General features: G+C 43.0%; 1 long non-coding RNA gene across 1 annotated transcript; it reads left to right on the top strand.

Annotated features, from left to right (window-relative positions):
- The first annotated feature begins 1,076 nt into the window (after positions 1-1,076).
- On the top strand, positions 1,077-7,680 carry LOC120565449. Its single transcript, XR_005640250.1, has 3 exons — positions 1,077-1,148; positions 6,729-6,793; positions 7,348-7,680. It is a non-coding gene; the product is annotated as an uncharacterized LOC120565449 (long non-coding RNA).
- Positions 7,681-11,367: the final 3,687 nt, after the last annotated feature.

Raw genomic sequence — 11,367 nt, 5'->3', positions numbered from 1 at the left:
GTGTGCCAAGCTGGCCCCTTTGTGTGTGTGTGTGTGTGCGGGTGTGCGTGTGTGTGTCTGTTTGCGTATATGTATGTGTGTATGTGTGTGTGTGTGTGTGTCTGTGTGTGTGTGTGTGTGTATATGTGTGTGTGTGTGTGTGTGTGTGTGTCTGTGTGTGTCTGTGTGTTCGGTGTGTGTGTGTGTGTGTGTGTGTGTGTGTGTAGTCCGATGTGTCTGTGTGTCTGTGTGTGTGTGTGTGTGTGCCGGTGCGTTTCTATGTGTTATGTGTGTGTTGTATGTTGTGCGTGTGTAGTTTGTCTGTGTGTATCACTGTGCGTGTATGTCTGTGTGTATGTTCTGTGTGTATGTGTGTGTGTGTGTGTGTGTGTGTGTCACCGTGTGTATGGTCTGTGCGTATGTGTGTGTGTGTCTGTGTGTAACACTGTGTATGTATGTATCTGTGTGTGTGTGTGTGTGTGTGTGTGTGTGTGTGTGTGTGTGTGTGTAACGTGCGTGTGTGTGTGTGTGTGTGTGTGTGTGTGTGTGTGTGTATGTATGTCTGTGTGTGTGTGTGTGTTCACCGTGTATGTACGGTTGTCTGTGTGTGTGTGTGTGTGTATGTCTGTGTGTATGTGTGTGTGTGTGTCACCGTGTATGTATGTCCGTGTGTGTGTGTGTGTGTGCGTGTGTGTGTGTGTGTGTGTATGTGTGTCTGTGTGTATGTGTATGTGTATACGGTTCGGTGTATCGTGTGTGTGTGTGTGCGTGATGTGCATGTGTGTCTGTGTGTGTGTGTGTGTGTGTGTGTGTGTGTTGTCTGTGTGTGTGTGTGCGGTGTGTCTGTGTGTGTCGTGTGTGTGTGTGTGTGTGTGTGCGGGTGTGTGTGTGTGTGCGTGTGTGCAAGTCTGTGTGTATGTGTGTGTGTGTGTGTCTGTGTGTGCGGTCGGATGTTTGTATATGTGTGTATATGTATTCTAATGTTTGACCTGTGGACGGCAGAAACACACTCAGCAGCGTCTAAACTGCCTCAATCCTACAAAATGAAGAAGAAGAAGCCTGCTGATCGCTGATTGGCTGCTGGGAGGGGCGTGCGGCTGTGACGTCAGCAGCAGAGAGCAAAGATGGCGGCGGTGACCAGAGGCTCCTTCGCTGTTCTCAGACGGCTGGTGAGAAAACACAAAGCCGGTTTACGGAAAGCCGTTCCACTCCCTATCCAGCCCCATTGTACCGGATTTGGTTGCAGTTCCACCAGAGTTCCACTGGGGGTGATCGCGGTCCACTGCAAAATGAATGGGAGTCTATGGAGCTAGATGCTAAATGAATGGGAGTCTATGGAGCTAGATGCTAAATGAATGGGACTCTATGGAGCTAGATGCTAAATGAATGGGAGTCTATGGAGCTAGATGGCTAAATGAATGGGACTCTATGGAGCTAGATGCTAAATGAATGGGAGTCTATGGAGCTAGATGTGCTAAAATGAATGGGACTCTATGGAGCTAGATGCTAAAATGAATGGGAGTCTATGGAGCTAGATGCAAAATGAATGGGACTCTATGGAGCTAGATGCTAAATGAATGGGAGTCTATGGAGCTAGATGCTAAATGAATGGGACTCTATGGAGCTAGATGCTAAATGAATGGGACTCTATGGAGCTAGATGGCTAAATGAATGGGACTCTATGGAGCTAGATGCTAAATGAATGGGACTCTATGGAGCTAGATGCTAAATGAATGGGACTCTATGGAGCTAGATGCTAAATGAATGGGAGTCTATGGAGCTAGATGCTAAATGAATGGGACTCTATGGAGCTAGATGCTAAATGAATGGGACTCTATGGAGCTAGATGCTAAATGAATGGGAGTCTATGGAGCTAGATGCTAAATGAATGGGACTCTATGGAGCTAGATGCTGAATGAATGGGAGTCTATGGAGCTAGATGGCTAAATGAATGGGACTCTATGGAGCTAGATGCTAAATGAATGGGAGTCTATGGAGCTAGATGGCTAAATGAATGGGAGTCTATGGAGCTAGATGGCTAAATGAATGGGACTCTATGGAGCTAGATGCTAAATGAATGGGAGTCTATGGAGCTAGATGCTAAATGAATGGGACTCTATGGAGCTAGATGCTAAATGAATGGGACTCTATGGAGCTAGATGCTAAATGAATGGGACTCTATGGAGCTAGATGCTAAATGAATGGGACTCTATGGAGCTAGATGGCTAAATGAATGGGACTCCTATGGAGCTAGATGCTAAAATGAATGGGACTCTATGGAGCTAGATGCTAAAATGAATGGGACTCTATGGAGCTAGATGCTAAATGAATGGGAGTCTATGGAGCTAGATGCTAAATGAATGGGACTCTATGGAGCTAGATGCTAAATGAATGGGACTCTATGGAGCTAGATGCTAAAATGAATGGGACTCCCATGGAGCTAGATGCTAAAATGAATGGGACTCTATGGAGCTAGATGCTAAATGAATGGGAGTCTATGGAGCTAGATGGCTAAATGAATGGGACTCTATGGAGCTAGATGCTAAAATGAATGGGACTCTATGGAGCTAGATGCTAAATGAATGGGACTCTATGGAGCTAGATGCTAAATGAATGGGACTCTATGGAGCTAGATGCTAAATGAATGGGACTCTATGGAGCTAGATGCTAAATGAATGGGAGTCTATGGAGCTAGATGCTAAATGAATGGGACTCTATGGAGCTAGATGGCTAAATTTGTCTCTTTCGCCTGATTGTCATTGAGAAACCTCAGATTTGATTGTAGTTTTTGCAAGTTCAACATGGGTTATAGGTCGAAAGTTGAATGAACGAGTACTTATGTCCTTTTGATCCGAAGCAGAGCCTGAATTTCAGAGTGAATATTTCGGCGTGGTCTTTAAAACATCAGCAAACCTCTTTCTAGCACGTGTATTAACAGGAGAGACTAACCTATCAGCTGTGTTGTATTAACAGAGACTAACCTATCAGCTGTGTTGTATTAACAGAGAGAGACTAACCTATCAGCTGTGTTGTATTAACATAGACTAACCTATCAGCTGTGTTGTATTAACAGAGTCTAACCTATCAGCTGTGTTGTATTAACATAGACTAACCTATCAGCTGTGTTGTATTAACATAGACTAACCTATCAGCTGTGTTGTATTAACAGAGACTAACCTATCAGCTGTGTTGTATTAACAGAGACTAACCTATCAGCTGTGTTGTATTAACAGAGAGACTAACCTATCAGCTGTGTTGTATTAACAGAGACTAACCTATCAGCTGTGTTGTATTAACAGAGAGACTAACCTATCAGCTGTGTTGTATTAACATAGACTAACCTATCAGCTGTGTTGTATTAACATAGACTAACCTATCAGCTGTGTTGTATTAACAGAGTCTAACCTATCAGCTGTGTTGTATTAACAGAGTCTAACCTATCAGCTGTGTTGTATTAACAGAGTCTAACCTATCAGCTGTGTTGTATTAACATAGACTAACCTATCAGCTGTGTTGTATTAACAGAGAGAGACTAACCTATCAGCTGTGTTGTATTAACAGAGTCTAACCTATCAGCTGTGTTGTATTAACAGAGACTAACCTATCAGCTGTGTTGTATTAACAGAGAGAGACTAACCTATCAGCTGTGTTGTATTAACAGAGTCTAACCTGTCAGCTGTGTTGTATTAACAGAGAGAGACTAACCTATCAGCTGTGTTGTATTAACAGAGTCTAACCTGTCAGCTGTGTTGTATTAACAGAGACTAACCTATCAGCTGTGTTGTATTAACAGAGAGACTAACCTATCAGCTGTGTTGTATTAACAGAGAGAGACTAACCTGTCAGCTGTGTTGTATTAACAGAGACTAACCTATCAGCTGTGTTGTATTAACAGAGACTAACCTATCAGCTGTGTTGTCGATGCCTCGAGAGAACAAAGGAAGCGACTCAGAGCTTGCCGTAAAGCAGTATCTCCGGCCGTATATGTGTATGACGTCATTAACATTTTAAAAGGCTTTTTAAAACAAAAAAGCCACTTTAAAAAATCTAACACCCAGCAGTGTATATTTTCTTTGCCTCCCCTTTCGAATGCAACATTCAAATTACTAGACAAAACATTATATCCTGAGAAAAGAGGATTTTGAGGGGTATAGCTCCATAGAGTCCCATTCATTCTGCACTGGCCTGTGAGCGCCCCCTATATGGATCCCTGGTGGAACTGCAACCAGTTCAGAATCTGGAAGTAACGAGGGAGTGGATCTTCTTCCTATATTAGAAGTTCTTTGGAAAACATCAAGTTTATAACTAAAAGTTTCTCCTTCTGGTCTGCTGGTTGGTTTGGTTCTGATGCTGACGTACGGCCGAGTGACGTCATGACGCCGTCTCCAGGTCAGCACGTCCGTTAGCTTAGCCGGTTAGCTGCTGTGAACTAAACTTCAACTGCCCTCATGCTAACTCCGATGCTAATGCTAACAGAATGAAATAACAACAGAGACAGTGGCTGACTGACAGTGTTACCTGCTGACATGCTAACATGCTAGCCGCTGTGGTTAGCATGCTGTTATTAGGGGATCTTTAAGTTAGCTTCAGCTAGCTTCAGTTAGCATCCAGCGGCAGGGTCACAGAGGCTAACAGCTAGCAGCTAACAGCTGAAAGCTGCTGATAACCTGTGGAAGAACAAGTACTCAGATTACTGCAGTAACAGTAGTAGTAGTCAGGCTCCACCACCACAACACACCACTTCAACCTTCCAACTGCAGCAGAATCTGTGGATCAAGGATCGGCCTTTACAGCCACCTGAGGATCCACAAATAAGACCACCCTACAGAGGGGACTGTCATACTCATTTCGAGTGGTCGCTGAAGTGTGTGTGTGTGTGTGTGTGTGTCACTGTGTGTGTGTGTGTGTGGTGTGTGTGTGTGTGTGTGTGTGTGTGTGTGTGTGTGTCACTGTGTGTGTGTGTGTGTCACTGTGTGTGTGTGTGTGTGTGTGTGTGTGTGTGTGTGTGTGTGTCACTGTGTGTGTGTGTGTGTGTGTGTGTGTGTGTGTGTGTGTGTGTGTGTCACTGTGTGTGTGTGTGTGTGTGTTGTTGTGACCAGCAGTAAAACCTGATTGTAACCAAAAGTCCTCAGAGTATGTGTCTCTGAAAGACTAAAGACCACGCGGTCTTTCAGACAAAGAGATGTTCGGCCTACATGGAAAATTCCAGTCCATGTCTCCTCAGAAAAGAGAAGAGAAGCCACCAACCAGCAAGTCACCCATAGGTGTTACTGCACAACATGGCCACAGGTCAGAGAACTCTGATCTCCTATTGGTTCCTGGGACCATAAAACAGCATGGAGACAGGTCACTGGACCTGATCTATAAATAGTCTGAGCACCCAAAAATCCCGGTCTTCCATCTACAACAGCCGTTGCTACAGGGAGCGCTTGTGTTAAAAAATCCAACAAAGTGGATTTAATTATTAATAATAATAATTAAATCCACTTTGGTCAGAGGTGCCATGGAGCTGGAGAAGTTGCCCATCTTTACTAAGAACCTTCTGTCAGAAAGGTAAGACTGGAACCAATTCAGAACTGAAGCTTTTAGGCCTACCCAGGTCTCAAGTCTAGCTAACAGAGTAGGGTGGTCAATGGTGTTGGGGACCAAGAGTCTGGTTAAACCTGATTTTAACCAAAAGGCCTCAGATTAAACTGACCTCTGGATACAAGACACACATGTGCTCAGAGACAAAGGGACATGTGGCCAAGACAAAGGAATTGGCCTGTATGTAAAGCTCAGAGCCTGGTTAATTCACACCTCTATGGGAAAGTGCCAGCCAGAAGGGAAACGCCTCACAACTGGCAGGAAGTCAAAGGACTACACGACTGTAGTTTTCACCCTTTCAAGAGTTTTGAGTCTTCCTATTGGTTCAGCGGGACCATAAACACAGCAGGGGGTCTGAACCTATAAATAACCTGACCCTAGGAAACCCCCTCGTCTTCACTTGCAACTCCCGTTGCTGACAGGAGACGCGCAAGCGCTTGTGCTCAACTTCTATTTTCTGGAGAAAGTGGATTTAATTTCGGAGGATCCTATGAAAAACGCACCAGTGTTTTTCATAACTGCAGTGAGAAGGAAACAACGTTTTTCTTCTCAAAGTCGACCAAACTCTTCCCCTTACTGCCTTTTTGGAGGAAGTTTCTCCGTGGCCCTGACGAGCGCCCGGGAGTCGTTCTGTTTCATTTCTGTGGAAATCTATCGACAGAAACAACGGACTGAACACACCGTAAAAAGGCTGACGTCTGGGCAGAGATAAGTAGCGTGTTTACTAATGAGCAAAGGGTTCGCTACCATTTGATGCCATTAATGTGATCTGATTTAATCATGTACTGGTCCATATGTGATTATTAATCTGTCTGTGAATGTATAAATTGATCATTATACTCGTTGATTTATGTTGTGTTAAAGTAGCTGGGTTAAAACCGTAATTGCTATCTGCTAATTCATTCCTTTCATGGAATTTAGTTACTGTCTGCGATAGAATCGCGAAAATCAGCTGTTAGCTACTGGAGTGGTTATAGTGACGTTTCCCTCAGCAAAACCAAAAGTCTCAGTCTGTAGGACTGAGTGGCTGAGGGGAACTAGGTCATTATCGATAATTAAGATCAAAGTGCCTCTTTTCTTTACTCTTCTTCTCTTTCTCCTCTTACTAACATACACACACACACACACACACACACACACACACACACACACCACACATGTAGGAACAACTGTGCTCCTTGGAGTGTCTCTTTGTCAGCTAACTGGCTAGCTTGCGTGGAGCTGAAAGGTAGCCTCACACACACACACACACACTCACCTCTCTCACACACACACACACACACACACACACACACACACACACTTACTCACTAACTCACTGACTCACACACACACACACACTCACTCACACACTCACTCACTCATTAAAAATACTATATTTTAAATAGCATACCAGATACCAAAGAATACCAGAGAGATTAACCAAGTTAAGATCTATTTTTTAAAGGCAACACCACCTAATGAGACTGTTTCACTGTTTGATTATTGGTCCCTGATATTTCAGGGTGGTTCCCCATTTTGATTGTTTGTCGATTTTATAAAGTTATGAATAACCATATTCATAACTTTATTAATATTGATAAAACATCTTTGATAATTTGCCAATAATTGAGTCTGTGCACCTACGAATTCCCAACATTTATTTTGTAATTGGCCTTTTAACTATTTTATAAATAGCTCTGAGCATCTGAAAAAGGAAATTTGTTTTATGTAACAAATGTGTGTGAAAAAATAATGTAATATGTACTTGCTGCATTTATTTCCTCTCTTTTTCTCTTTTAGTGCTCCGACCCAGAGAGAGCCTTCTACTCCAAAATGTTCCCTATAGTGACCAGGAAGAAGTCAGGACAGACCACCTGATTGCACCTTTTTCACCAAAAGGAGACTTCCTATCATCCAGTATCTCCTGTCTGCATTTGAAAGGATTTAACCCAAAACTAAGTTCCAGCTTGTTTAGGCCCTTCTGAACAAAGACCAGTTTAAAGATCATTACTGCATGGAGATATGTACCTATATGTATCTACTGTTCTGCTTTCAGAAACCTGGGCTGTAAACTGGATGCTCTAATTTCATGTACAGTATTTCGTCAGATGTAATTTAAATGTTTTCATTTGATTTGTGAAGCTCTCTGACTACTTTTTAGTAGTTTATAATTCAACTGAACTTTATTGTTACTGTGTTGCTACTGAACATGTGTCATAGTAGACTCATAGACTCTCAGGTTTAATTTATGGTTCAAATTACTAAAATGATAGATGGATCTAACATGACGGTGGTCACCCCTAGTTCTCGCTCTTCAGTGGCTGTCCATGGTGCTGAAACAGAGAATTGTTAGGCTCGTTCGAGATGAACTGCGCCTCGCCTGTAAAGTAGACGAGAGCAGGCGGCAGCAGCGGGGGGCGGGGACAAAAGTCCGCTCTCAAGTCGGACAGTTTTCCAGCTGACTCCAGCAGCCTTCAGGCTGAACAGGAAGTGACACAAACACTGTGGTCCGTTCGGTCCGATTCCGATTTAATAAAATGTTATCAGACCCATATATCAGCTCCTTACGCAGTTCTCTGTGTTTTAATTATGACAGAATATGTGTCAACTCTACATGCTGTTGCTGATTTTTATTAAACAACAGACTGTGAGATGATGTGTAATCTGAACAGATTTAGTCTCTTGATTTCTAAACATCACTACTAGCGGGCACACAACATGTGCTCTGTACAGAATAAGCTTCAAATAAGAGACTAAAATAGCAGTTAAAATCCCTCCGATTCAAAACCAATAAAAATTTATATAAAACGTCATCAAGTTGATCGGCTCCTGAACCAATCAGCTGTTCGATCAGCTGGGGAGGGGGGGGGGGGTTTTTTGTTTGTGTTGGTGAAAAGCGAGAACGCGCGTTACCATGTCTCACAAGCGCCGCCTTTGGATCGAATCGCGGCCCACGGTGCATGATCGCCGGCGCATGTCGATGTCAAGCCTACGACAAATCTACCCAGCATGCATTGCGGCGCCGGTACGGATTCGATTCTGCGCAGATCTGGCTCATCTCCAACGAGCCTGTTACTAAATCAGAGGAGGGCTGTCCATGGTTCTGAAACGGAGAATTATTACTAAAACATAGGGGGGCTGTCCATGGTGCTGAAACAGAGAATTATCACTAAAACAGAGGAGGGCTGTCCATGGTGCTGAAACAGAGAATTATCACTAAAACAGAGGAGGGCTGTCCATGGTGCTGAAACAGAGAATTATCACTAAAACAGAGGAGGGCTGTCCATGGTGCTGAAACGGAGAATTATTACAAAAACATAGGGGGGCTGTCCATGGTGCTGAAACAGATAATTATCACCAAAACAGAGGAGGGCTGTCCATGGTGCTGAAAAGGAGAATTATTACTAAAACAGAGGGAGGCTATCCATGGTGCTGAAACAGAGCATTATTACACTCAATGGTGTTTTTTTGCCAGCATGGCAACTTTGGGTTGAACACCCATTATTACGGTCGTTGGTGTTATTTGCCCCCAACGTCTCCTTTCAGGCAACTAGGTGCTCTCAGGGCAAAATCCGCAGAAAATGCATGGCTGCGATAGCTATCAGGGTTCATAATCAATGATCACGTTTGGATTTGTCCCTTAGCGTGAAAAGTATCAATGATAATGTTGTGACAAAGAAGCAAAAAGGTGAAATTTATTTTTCTATAGTTCCACCCCGAACTATAGAAAATGAGATTTTATTTAGATAAATAAAATTAGAAACTGGCTTTTATTTTGAAGGCCCTAGGGGTACTCTGGGGGACTGAGGGGTACGTGTGCCCCTATGGGTTTGTCTCTTTTTTTTATTTCTTTGTCATTTTTTGACCTATTCTTGCCTTCCTTACGTCCTTCTTTCTAACGTCTTTCTCCAAGTTTTTGTCATCCTTGTTTATCATTTAAATATTTTTCAAGCAGTTGTTTAGTAAATCTATCGCTGACATCGCTGTAATGTTCCTCTTCATATAAACCTTTTTTCTAATGATTGACGCTGGTCAAGGGATACTTGGCTTAAAAACCCAATTCAAAGGGGGAACATTCTGGAAACCAGTTAGAGAACCAGAGCTCTGACCCAGTCATGTGACCCGGGCCAGTATCAGGCTGTTTGGACACAAACAATATACAACAGCACTGAAACGTTTGGATGGGACGCAGCTACCCACGGTTTGTGTAATGTCATTTTATTATTGATATGTAGGGAACCCAGATTTTTGGGGTTCTGCCGAATACCGAACCCACTGGTTAAGATTCTGCCGAACCCCGAACCGAACCGAACCCTACTCCCATTCTTAACACATTAAACATGTTAATGAAGTAAACAACGTCCAGAGCAGTGCATTTTTCATTGTATTTTAACTGTAAAAAATAAAAAAGAATAGGCAACATTATGCCTGGCACACAAGTGGGAAAAACTATTTTTGACAAGGCCTATGTTTATCTCAAGATCCAACCAATATCCAAAATATTAGCCTTTTAGATTTATAATCCCATAAAGTAAATTTTGTTTTGCAAACTTTCGCTAACCAGTGTATGATGAAGGCATGTTGGGTGGGTGGAATTAGAAAGCTACCGTTAGCTAACGAGCAGCAGCCGGCCGTTCGGTCGCTCCGCTCCCGCTGTAGGAAGACTCTTTTACCGAGAGAACAGCTGACAGCCCGGGAGAGGCTCGGTCTGGTTAACACCAGTTTTTAGCTGTGACTGTCCTTCCTTTGCCGTACCTGAAGTTGCTGCATTTTGGCTGCTGTCTGGAGATTCCTTCATGCACAACTCGTATTCTTTTGGATGTTTCATAAGCAAATGTCTTAACAGCGGCGATGTTGTGTATAGTTTAGGGTCCTCGTCACCACGAGACCAATCGGCATTGCAAATTGAAGTACTGCCAAACAACAACTTTTTCGGCTCACAAGTTCCATTTTCACTTTCTCACAGCCTGCTGCCGTTGCTAGGTTGCTGCGTTCCGTCTAGCTCCAACTACGTCGTTACGTCGACCACGTAACTCTACAAAGAGTAGTGAAGTAACGAGATGGTTCTGTCCAAGATGGCGGAGCTGCAGCTCTGTCATGGGTGAGTTTGTTTGCAATGGAACGTTCTATTGAGTTTCGCCTCTTGTTACTTCTATACTCTTTGGCAAGAGCAGAAACTCAACGCAATGGTCGCCTCTTTTTCTCGAGTTTTGCCTCTCGTTCCTTCTCTTTGGTACCGTTCGGTTCGGTCGAAAAAAATTCTAACGTTCGGCAGTACCCGAACTCCGTCAAAAAGCCCAAAGTTCGGTCGAATTCTGAACCGAACTCTGTAACACAAATATGTGGATGTAATCTGAGAGTCTTTTAGTTGGTGAAAAGCTGAACATCATATATGAAAGAAAATGGAAGTTGTTTACAGACAACAATACGTGTGAAGCGTTGGCGTAGTGCCAGTGCCACCCGCAGTGGCAGCTGGCACTCCTAAAAATATAGATTTTTTATAGTTATAATATGAAATGTTTATCTAAGCTTGTGCTAATGTTGTTGACTTGCAGTAGTTGTTGATTTTAAAATGTAACTTCCTCCATTTGAAGCAGAGTGGAGAGTTAGTATGAAGGCCTATTGAAATATATTTGTAGAGGTGAACATTAATCTGACATTAAATGTGGCACAGCCAGTTATTCTAAATCACAGCCAGAGTCTCTTTTCTGGCTCCGCTACTGGTGTGAAGAATAATAAAGGTTCATATAGTAAATAAGTTATGAATTCATATTAATTTGGCTTTAGATGGAGACATTTTTCCTATAATTCATACCAAAA

This window comes from Perca fluviatilis, chromosome 9 (genome assembly GCF_010015445.1).
Source record: "Perca fluviatilis chromosome 9, GENO_Pfluv_1.0, whole genome shotgun sequence".
NCBI lineage: Eukaryota > Metazoa > Chordata > Actinopteri > Perciformes > Percidae > Perca > Perca fluviatilis.
This window is presented reverse-complemented; position numbering and strand designations above follow the sequence as displayed.